Consider the following 11477-nt stretch of genomic DNA (forward strand, 5'->3'; position numbering starts at 1 on the left):
CTCCATGTAAACAGTGCATCTGAAGAGGCCCACAGAACTTGAAAGAAGAGGACTTGGCTTCCCTCATTCTTTGAAAAATATATCCTGTATCCCTTGGCTGAATTATACAGAAAAAGAAATCTGAGTTTCTTTCTTCTGCTCTTCCGGGGAGGAGGGTGGCACAGTCTGTCTACGGCTGAGCCCACAGTTGTACATGAAAGTTAATATTTCCAGGGCCCTGCGTGGGATACCTTTCCCAGAATTCATGTTCTCCATGGGAAACTGAAATAGCGCGTGAGAGTTACCCTAAGTAGATTTAAATAATTAAATTCAAAAATTCTCAAACCACTTGCTGTTTCAAATTTATTTCTTTAATAACAGCTCAGACTCAGCAACAGACTGGATTAAGGTTTCATTTATTGGAAATTTAAGGTATATCCAGCTCTGGGTGTTGTTTTTAAGTATTTAAGGGGAAATTTGTGCTGGGTGAAAATGAAGAGACTGCAGCATTATAAATTCATTTCCTCTATTAGAAGCACGGCCGCGCCTGCACGCTGCAGCTGTTCCAGGAGGCAGTCCCCACAGGCTGGAGGGCGAGCCGGGAGCAGACGACCCTTTGTTTCCCCAGTAGGGGAGATTTGGCCAGTCCCACACCCTCGGCAAGAACTATTTCCTCAGTGGCGCCAGGCAGTTGGGCAGGATCATCTGGGGTGGTTTTCATGTGGCAAAGTAAAGCATCCTTTGGGATTCCAGGGCAACTTCTAAGGGATCCATTTGCATCTGTGACCTCAAACCATTCCTTGCACCAGGCCCCAAAGATGGGAGGCTGCCATGGCCCGAGCCTAGTTCGCTGACCTCTGAAATAACCCATCCTGATACATTCAGCAAAGCCTCAGAAAACAGGTGTTACATTGCAGGTAACAGCCCCACGGTACTTACTATTCATGCTAACAATTTTACAAACAAGTGAGTTTCTTATACATTCATCGCCACCCCCAGGCATTCATATTCTTTTTAAGTACAGAAACCTTAATTAGATTTTGACCACAGACCCGGATTTGACTTACCCTGACAGGGTTTCCATTAGTGTAATCTGTGGGGGAATTCGCTGTTTTAACATCTGTGTGCCTGAGGCCTATCTCACATTTACTGCAAAACTCTGAAAAGCCTCCCTTGTATGGCTGTATGTTTCCTCATGCTCCCAATTTCACAGAAGTCATTTCAGCACCAAACGGTAATTAGCAAAGGGATGGGCCTCAGCTGACATGAATGCAATTTATTGTTTTCCACGAGGCCCTGAACCAAGCAAACAAAGAACACAGTCTAGCTGTCTGGCATTTTATTAACTTGTATTGTGCGGTGCACCTTACTGAAGGGAGATCTTCAAGAGAAATTCAGCAGTTTGTGTGTGGCAACATGCAGACTTTGGAAGAATATTAATTTCAGTTCAATTAGGCAAGTTTTGTGGTACCTCAGCCTGTAATGGAGGACAGCCACTTTTATAATTATCTTCCATATTAACTTTATCATCACCAGACTTTTGCATAAATTCAACCTTTCATCTTTAAAATGCCAACACTTCTTCAATTTTGGCAACGGTACAGCACTGCTAATTATTTGCTCATTATGTGTGGTTAACTGATGAATCATTAATAAATGAATGAATGGCTAATATATTTTTATGGTAATTGGAGATATAACTGATTGCAGACTTCCTTAGCTTCTCGAACCGGCACTGAATGGGCAGTGGCTGCCTAACTGTTTACAGATGATATTTATGCCCCCACCCAGCGTTTCCCACAGTTGTGGTTTATCCCTGGCATATTCTCATCAGTCCAGGGTGGCGACTTGAACCAGTCTGGGCAGAGGGGAGTGGGCGGCAGCATAACCGAGCTTCCTTTATTGTGTTTCTGTCACCTCGTTTGTTTCAGCTCAGCTGATACGTAACCACGTAGGAGCCGCATGACCATTTGCTAGCAATTCAAAGAGTGCTCGTGGATTCTATTTGCCTAGCCATTGGCAAGGCCACAGCTATGACACTGCTGTGGTTACCCCTGGTCACAAACATATAAAGACTCAGATGCTGACACACAAAGACTCGGGCCATCCAATTGCCACTTGTCTTGCCTGGCACACCCAAAGGAGCGGTGGCCAGTGGCCACCCAGCCTGGTGTCTCTGTGGTTGAAGAGTTAAAGGGGACCCTTTGCAAAGTTTGATTGGGAGCCCGGAGTTCAATTTGCACCACTGACTAAAGTCCAGAAAATAAAATCAACCAGAGATCCTTTAACTCCATTCACTGACTCACCATTCCACGGCTGGTTAACGTGTTTGGAGATTAACCACTGAATTACAAAAATTATATTTATCATGTTGCAAATCAGTCAGCACCTATAGGTTAAAAACAAAGAGTACGTATTTGTTGACAATTCTTGTGAAAATGAAAGATAGAATACTTGCCAAATAAGGCTTGTTTAGCTTCACACAAACAGACGGAAGATCAAGTTAAAAATGCAAAGGAGATTACCAATTCTTAATTATAATTATTTAACCAGGTGGGTAGTTTCTCCTAATGAACATTTCCATGAAAACAGAATAACTAATGACAGTCTTAAAGAAGCCTTTGTCTTTCCATGTACTAATGATCACATTTATAAATATGCAGCAAGGCCCCCATGTACATTGCTAATGATAAGTAATTAAGCACCAGGCGTGGGAAGCCAGTGAAAAGGGTCATGTTAATGCAAGAGAGGAAATTAAAAATGCAATAAAATAAGTTGCCTAGAAAAGATTAAATAAACTTCTGGCTTCTCCTTCTTCCAGAAGTAAAAGAACAGTTTCCCCATTCTCGTAGTGAAGCCATGGCAGGCCATTCAACAGCTGGCTATCAAGTCAGACAGTACCAAGTGATCCACTTGCTTTCTACCTTCATCCCCATTTTATCCTGCAGGATTGCAGGCAGAGGGTGTGGCTCAAAGTAAAAGGCATTTTGGGTCACCAAAGGAGAAGATGAGCCCCTTGGAAAAAGGAAACAGTTGGCCATCACAGACGGATACCTTCCACTGGTTCATTAAATAGGACTTTGGTTGCTGTTGCTGAAGTACCACTTGTTTATAAAACCATGTTGACCAATCTGGGTTTTTTTCTCAGCTTCTGGAAAAAAAAAAAGAGAGGACAAGATCAGTGCCTTTTCCAGTAGAGCTGAATAACCTCTGTCTTCTCATGCTGTTGGCTTCCCCAGCAGACAGCAAACTCCTGGAGGGTGAGACCAGAACTCTGTGTTATTAGACATTGTATCCCTCACACCTAGTCCTGCACAGAGGCAGTGAATGCTTAAGAAACACTGGTTGAATAAGTGAATGAATGAATGTTCAAAATAGACCATCCCTAAGCCAAGGAGCAGTTTGTCCAAGAGCCCTGTGACATCGCTTCCCATCCAAGCAGCCCTCCCACCCAAACACTGGCCCACTCAAAGGATGTAAGGCCTGTCTCTCATTCACTTACTGAGAAAGGCACTGATTCCCTCTTCAACATATCATCATCAAAAGGAACAGAAATGTGGAGCTTTAAGGAAAAAAAAAAAAAGGTCTTTGCAAAAAAAATCATACAGTTGGTTGGCAGACTCCTGTTTAGGAATTGACTAGGAATCCCAGCATCTCCTTTGAGCATTAAAGACACACAAAATGAGTAAGTGGCCTTCTTGGCAAAAGAAAAAGGACTTATATTTGGATCTGCAAAGCTCTTAAATAAGGGCAATTTTGATTTTTTTTTTTTTTGAAGTATCTTAGTGAAGCTCTCAAACCACTGAAGATTTCTTTCTTTCAAACGTTTCAAACTCGTTGATCTCAAGTGTCTCCAGACCCCCACATTCCCTGACTCTTCTATGTGCTTAATCCCTGAGTGCGGGGAATCCAATTTTCTGCGGCTGCAGTCTAGGGTTAACAAGAAGGCAACCTTGATCTGAAGAAAATAGCAACCCACGAAAATCTAAACCTTGGTTAGCTATTTGGGGTAGCTTTTCTCGTTTAAATTTTCTCCCCTTTTTTCTTAAACAAGTTTAAGAAACAAGACATAAGGCAGAAAATCTAGGGTTTGGCTGTCTCTGCCCTGTTTTAAGGCTCCTTCTGAATTCAAATGAATCATTTCCTTTTACATAAATCTTCAACGAGGCTACACTTCTTTTGTTATCAGAGTGTTGTCATCGGCAAGCCTGCTCGACTCTCATAAAGGCAATTTAGTACCTGACATTCGAGCAACGTGTGCGCGGGCCTGGATTTGCCTTACAAATAAGGGCTGCCAAGGGAACCTCCGGGGAGGCCGGCGGCCCTGCTCGGGGACACCTAAGGTGCATCTTTCATCAACTTCTCCGTCAAGCCTTTGCTTCCCAGGGCGTGCCGTTCTGTGCACAGCCGCCTTCCCCTCCCGAGAAAGTTCAGGCCGGCGACAGGGCCACTCTGCAAGCTTATCCTGACCCCCAGTGGTCGACCCTGTCATTGGGCCCGCACCGGGTCCCTCTCTCGCTGCCGGGCAGAGGCGATCTCCGCCCTGAGGTTCTCTGGATCCCAGGGACCCAAAGCACCATTCGCTTTAATTGACAATTAAAACAAACTTCGGTTCTCACAAGAATCAACCGAGTGAAATTTCACAACTGCAAGTTTCACAATTCAATTCCCTTGAAGCAAAACCAACAGTTTCCCTGAGGTTTCACTCCACACCTCTCCATTTGTTGTTTAACTTCCCCCTCAAGTTTCTCTTCCCACACACAATTATATTTTCGAGTCAGTCATGGAAACAGTTTAATTATGTTTCTGGGGGTCCCCGCATCCTCCCTGCCCCAGTGCTGAGTCAGCGCTTCCGCGAGCCCCAGGATGAGAACTCCAGCGAGCGCATGTTTATTAGCAGAGCAGCGTGGCGCTCCCAGCGACCAAGGGGGCCCCGAGGTGGCTATTTATGGCTTCTGCCCACCGGCCTGCCTGTTCAAGCTGTTTCATATTGTCAGCCACCGGAATCAAACAACCTGAAATAAGGCCTCCGCGGCCATGAATAGAATGCAGTCAGCAAACACGTCCGACCCCGGCGGTAGAGTCGCCGGATTTAGCAAGTAAAACTACAAGATGCCCAGTTAAGACTGAATTCAGACAAACCGCAAATACGTTTTTTGTATAAGTACGTCCCAAATATTGCAAGGGATATGTTTGTACTAAAATATATTTGTGGTCTATCTGAAATTCACATTTAACTTGGGGCCTTGTATTTTATCTGGCAATCCTGCCCAGTAGAGAAAGGAGAGGTTCTGTTTTATGGTTTTACAGCTCAGCTTCTGAGCAGACCCCTGGATAGCTCAGGGGGCCTGGGCCTCTCCTAAGAGTCAGGTGAGAATTATTTTTAAACGGTAGGAAAATAGTCCGTATGTGGATTCTCGGAGCCTCTCTGGAGGCTCAGACCTCCCTGGACCTTGCCCCCCTTCTCAGTCCTACCCTCTTCTCTCCCTCCCTGTCTCTCCACTGTGGAGGCAGGACCCTGTCCTGAAGGGCCCCGTTCCCACGGTCAACCTTCACAATCTGCCTCAAGGTGTCCCAGCTCGCAGATGTTGAAGCAAAAGTCAAAACCAAGGTAACTCTTTTTAGGGGGTAATAGATTAAACTACAGCTGGGTCTTCAAGGGATAGGAGTAGCCATATTCTGAACTGCTATTTGTATCTACTGAAACGTAAAAATAAAAAAAAATAAAAAAAAATTTTTAAAAACAAGTTTGAATTACTATCTTCCTTTAAAAAAAAAAAAAAAAAAAGGTTACGGCCTTGGGAATACTGCACATATCTGTTACCGACAATTCTGAAAACCACCTCTGCAAGCTTGTCAGTTAAACCAAATGTTAAATGGAAAATATTTGGCGGGATTTAAAATTAGACCCGCACACATTACTTACAGATGTTTCCATGCAAAACACTTGAAACTGAACCACACCAAGTCATAAACCCCACAATGGTGTATTTTTTATACCCCAAGTTAATTTTTATTATATAAGTAGCCATATGAAGAAGGTATTGCATACAGCTTAAATTAAATATGGAGGAATGAAATCAGCAGTATCCCTTTACAGCATATGGCCCAGCAAATCAAATTACAAAGCTTTCCACATCTCATTAACTGCAATGAGTACAGTGAGTTTTCTAATAAGTCACATCTTTTTCATGTGAGTGGTGAGCAGTGACTTATTGTAAGAATTCACAGGATGACCCTTGTGCTGAAATTAAGAACTAATCTAAAATGGGCAGGGTCATCTGGTCAAGACTGATCATAACATTTCCTCATTATTGTTTTAGTTGGCATTGAAGCATATGTTTTCCTGGTGCCCCAGCTGAAAAATGCCTTTGATAATTTCACTGACAGCAAATAACCCACACACTGCCATTTAATGAGTTTGGGCAGGATTAGCTGACAATAAAGAATATAGTATAAATGTTTTTATTAGAACAGATTTATTTTTTAGCTGGGAAAAAAAAAGAAGTCACATGGAAATGCTGAGCTGATTTCTACCCTTGTGATAGCGATCGCCCTGTTAGTGATGCAGGTGAAGAGGCAGAAGCTGCACGAAGCCCAGGGCTGGCCAAGACAGTGCCTTCAGGCTACAAATGGTGAAAGGCAAGTTCCAGCTGGAACCTATACTCAGATGTCTGGTTCCTCCTTTGCACAACAAGAAAAAAAATACTTCTACAATTGCTCATCATGTGGCCTTTGGTTGAGATGAATTACCAATTTACAACCTCTTGTGTTTGGAGAGAAGCAAACTGTGCTCTTTTGAGGCAAGAATCAGGAACCTAAAATCATTTAAGCCTTCTTGTTTATAAGGCCAGAGTGAGGCCAAAAATCCATTTTCCTCTATGCTCTAAGCCCTTTCAATGACGAGTTTCTCACCATCTGCACTAATAAATATGGACTGGTGTGTGTATAACCATACACTGAGGAGAAGGGAAGAGTGAAAGGATTTTAAATGGTTGCAAATTGCTCTCCTGCTGAGATAACAGCAGTTTGCATGTGAGCCTCAGTTGTCACACATTAAGAATGGGCATTTGGCTTCCTTTCACACAGCTGCAAGAGAGAGAGAAGGGGTAAGTTTCAGAATGACTAGAGAGAAAAGCGGTCTGTTGTTCTTAGGGAGACAGGCTTTCAAGTGGCATCTTGCCCAGAAGCTCTTGCTTCGCAGCTCCAACCATAGGGACTGGAGACAGGATAAACAGACCAGTCCCCAGAGCGGGGAGCACGGGGATCACTGAAGCCCTGAAACAGGATCATAAGCCTCAAGGCTCAGCAGAGATCAAAGGGATCAAGAATGGAAACAAGGCCAGAGGGTTGAGGTAGCCGGTATGTAAGAAAGTGATCCTTGAGGTTAAGGTCAGTTTTTTGGGAAGACTTGGAGGCTTAAGACTCGTCCTCAGGCACAAGTGGTCACAGGCAAAGCTCTGTCTTGGGAAGATGCAAACAGCAGTCTGAGAAGGTGGTGTAGGTTAGCAGAGGTGGACAGTGAGTGTGCCATAGGAAGAGTAAGGCCGCCGAAGCAAAAGCCAGTCATCCAGGGACCGTGGAGCCTGACTAGACTCAGAGGTCTCCTCCTAGCCAGAGAGAAGTGACTCCCTGTTCCTCGCAAAATGTAATGGGCAACTGTGGAGGCTTCAAAGAGACTGTCCGGTGAAATAGGGAAGTGTCTCAACAGTAGAAGAGCAGCCACAGTGAGAGTGGAGTGTCCACACCATCAGAAAGTGCACTTTAGGAAATGCTGAGGAGCGTGAGAAGACCCCCTTGGTCAGAACACTTCCAAATACATCCTCCAACAGAAGGACCTCCAACCTACCCCAAGGTGGGGCTGTGGAACCCAGTCACCTACCTCTCCTCTCAAGTGATCAACATGGGAGGGGAAAGGACCCTGGGAAGCAAGAGGGAGTAGGAAGTATCAAGTCAAGGGAGGAGAAGGAAAGTGGGAACTGAAATGGAGCAAAGCGTCAGCCATTGAGCCCAGGCAAGGCAGTGGGATGAGCCGGGAAGATAGGCTGGAAAAGTCACCTGAGGAGGTGAGAATTACCTGTGGCTGAGCCCATGGGAGGAGAAGGCACTGTTAAAGGTGCCAAGCCTTTAGGACCACCCAGGGGAAAATGTGGGGAAGCGGGGAAGGCAGGGGAAGGGAGGGTCTGCCATTAAAATACATGACCAATCCCTGGTGAGAAGGAATTGCTAGTTACCACTCAAAGCAACTGTTTAGGATTGTGAACTCGTACAGAGTTCACCCTTAGTGTTGTCTTAGGTCCTCAAAGCAAAACCTATATTAAAGCCTTTATCACCTAATTTCACCCTTCAGTTGTAATTGAAGCTTCCAAGCCTAACACAGGCCCTGGTTACTTAAACTGGAACCAAACAAGGAAAATCCCCGAGTATTGCTAGGTAACAATAACAAGTAATATTTGCACAACTTTACAGTTTACAAAGTGTTGTCATCATTTTTCTCATTTGCTCTTCATTACCAGGCTGTGAAGAAGGCAACTTACCCATAGCTAGGAAGTAAAAATGGCCAGATCGCAGACTGAAGTCTTCAGATTCCAAGCCCAGTGGAACTTTTGTTACAGCAAATATCTCTTATATACTGGTCAAATAACACTCTACAATGCTCTGGCAGTCTGAGGAAATATCCATACTATACTCTTGGGGGAATGTATTCAGAGATTAAGGCAAAGTTCTCCAGAAGAGACCATCCTTCCCTTATACCTTAGAACATCTCCAGATCTAAAGTGTGTGTGGCAGGCATTCTGCCTCCATTCCTCCCTGACTGGTGCAGATGGAATGGCATTGCCAAGATGACATTCTTCAGAAACATGCCTTCTAGGACCCTCTTGGTAGCTGCTCATTGACTATGCTTGGAATAAGAGCCACAGTTGTTTTTATTTTGGCAAAGGAAGAAAATGAGGAAAGAAATCACATACCGACTTGAGCGACATCAACACGACTTTCGAAGCAGTATCAGCCAGGGGAGCATCTAGCCCAAAGGAACTGGAGCTACCAAGTGTACCTTCCCCTTCCCCTCAACCCTTCTCTCTCTTTCTTCCATTTCTTCCTGTTTTTCCTCTCTCCATTACTAGATGATGCCCATGATATAGTCACTGTCTAAGAGGAAATAGGAAACTCTCTTTTATTTCTGCATTCTTCCCCGCCAACTCTAGCAGGTGAATGGGGCCAAACTAAAGAGTGGTCTTGTTGAAGATATAAAGGCCTCAGGTGAATGTGAAAGGCTGGTTGTGCCTTTCACAGTGTATAATCACTGTGTAGATTATACAAAGTCTGGGCTGGACCCAGTGGCTCATGCTTGTAATTCTAGCACTTTGGGAGGCAGTGGCAGGAAGATCGCTTGAGGCCAGGAGTTTGAGACCAGCCTGGGCAACATAGCAAGACGCTATCTCAAAAAAAATTTTTTTTTTTTAATTAGCCAGGTGTGGTGGCAGGAGCCTGTAGTCTCAGCTATTAGGGAGGCTGAGGCAGAAGGATTGCTTGAGCCCAGGAGTTCAGTGTTGCAGTGAGCTATGATTGGGTCACCACACTCTAGCCTGGGTGACAAAGCAAGACCTTGTCTCTAAGAAGAAGAGGAAGAAAAGGTAGAGGAAGAAGGAGGAGGAGAAGGAGAAAAAGGAGGAGGAGGAGGAGGAAGAGGAAGAATTATCCTGCTCCCATGTGGGAGGCTTTCAAGGCCTCATCCTTTACCACCTGAACTTGTAATTAAACACTTCCCTTCCATTTACCCAAAGCAACCGAAACCAGCACAGAAATCTCATGTCAATTACTTGCACAAGTGTCCCTTGGGTATGTTGATGAACAAGACAAAGGTTTAAACCTAGGGAAACATTCTTTCTGTCCTTATCTCCTCTACTTTCCCAAACCTCCCCAATACTACCACTGGCCCTACAGCATTTCTCACAGCCCTCCTTCATTCCAGCCAAGTCTAGCATTGTGCGGCCCCACAATTCTCCTTCATGTTACTTCCAACCTCCCACCCAAGATACCCCCAAATGCTGGGAGCATCTCCTTCTTGTTTCCTGTGCTGCTTTCCTCTCTTCCTTGGAAGTTCCTCTCACTGACTCTAGGAAGGCTTCCTCTAGTACTGAATTCCCAAATATGCAGCTTGTTAAAGCCTCTAACATGTACATTGAGTATCGGAAAATTCAGCAATCATTTACAAGTTAAGATTCCAATGTCTCAGGGGCTGAAAGGGACTTTTGAATCAGAATTGGTCCATTTTCAAATATTCCTCTAGCTTATGACAACTTTCTAAGCTTCAGTTTTTTTCATCTATAAAATGAGGGTACAGGGTCTTCATTCTAAGGTTCTAGAAGCCCAAGGCTTGGTCAAGGTTACACAGTTAGAGGTATGACAACGCAGGCTAGAAGTGGAGCCTGCTTCCTTCTGAAGGCCACACTCTCCACTCCATCAAGCTGTGTGTGCACATACAAGCACAAGCCAACTCATCTGCCTAAACTCCTCTGTTAAATATGTACCAAAACTAACAATGGAACTACCACGTGATCCAGCAATCTCACTTCTGGGTATATCCAAAGGAATTAAAATCAGTATGTTGCAGAGATGTCTGCACTGCCGTGTTAATTGCAGTACTATTCACAATAACCAAAAGACGGAATTAACCTAAGTGTCTATCAATAAATGAATGGATTTTTTAAAATGTGGTATATATACACAATGGAATACTATACAGTCTTAAAAAAAGAATGAAATTCTGGCATTTGTGACAAAGTGGATAAATCTAGAGTATATTCAATTAAGAAGTAAAATAAGCCAGGCACAGAGAGGAAAATACTGCATTATTTCATTTACATGTGGAATCTGAACTCCTAAAAGTAGAGAGTAGACTGGTGGTTACCAGAGGCTGGGGAGGAGGGAGTGGGTAATGGAGAGATGTTGGCCGAAGAGTACAAAGTTTTAGTTAGACAAGAGAAACAAGTTCTGATGTTCCATTGCACAACAAGGTGGCTATAGCTAATAAGAATGTATTGTATATTTCTAAATTTCTAAAAGTTTGAATTTTAAATGTTCTTACCACAAAGAAATGATAAGTATGTGAGGTGATGAATACATTTGCATAATTTTATTATTTTATAATTATATATATATTTAAAACATATCAATTTGAGACTAAGGAGCAATTCTTTATTTTTATGCCCTTAAATACATAATAGAGTTTTGCCTACTGAATTATGTCTCAAATGTAAACACCCTATGTTATCCAACTCTATATCCATCTACCACCAACCACCAACCACTCCCTTGATCTTTGCACATCAAAGATGTCTACTCATAAATGCTTTTGAATGAACAAAGGCACTAACTGAATGAAAGACCTCCCATTTTTCATTATCTCCATGAGTACTGCTCACCAATTGATTGAAAGTGGACTCCCAAACTCCCAGGCAAAGCTAACCCTCCCAGATGTGTTCTGCTGGCTCCAC

General features: G+C 43.6%; 1 long non-coding RNA gene across 1 annotated transcript; it reads right to left on the reverse strand.

Annotated features, from left to right (window-relative positions):
- Nucleotides 1-379: 379 nt before the first annotated feature.
- On the reverse strand, nt 380-4384 carry LOC141407730 (uncharacterized). The gene is made up of 2 exons (XR_012418079.1): nt 4219-4384; nt 380-3130 (listed from the first exon to the last, which is right to left on the reverse strand). It is a non-coding gene; the product is annotated as an uncharacterized lncRNA (long non-coding RNA).
- Between the last annotated feature and the right edge of the window lie 7093 nt (nt 4385-11477).

The sequence above is a fragment of the Macaca fascicularis genome, chromosome 1 (genome assembly GCF_037993035.2).
Source record: "Macaca fascicularis isolate 582-1 chromosome 1, T2T-MFA8v1.1".
Taxonomy (NCBI): domain Eukaryota; kingdom Metazoa; phylum Chordata; class Mammalia; order Primates; family Cercopithecidae; genus Macaca; species Macaca fascicularis.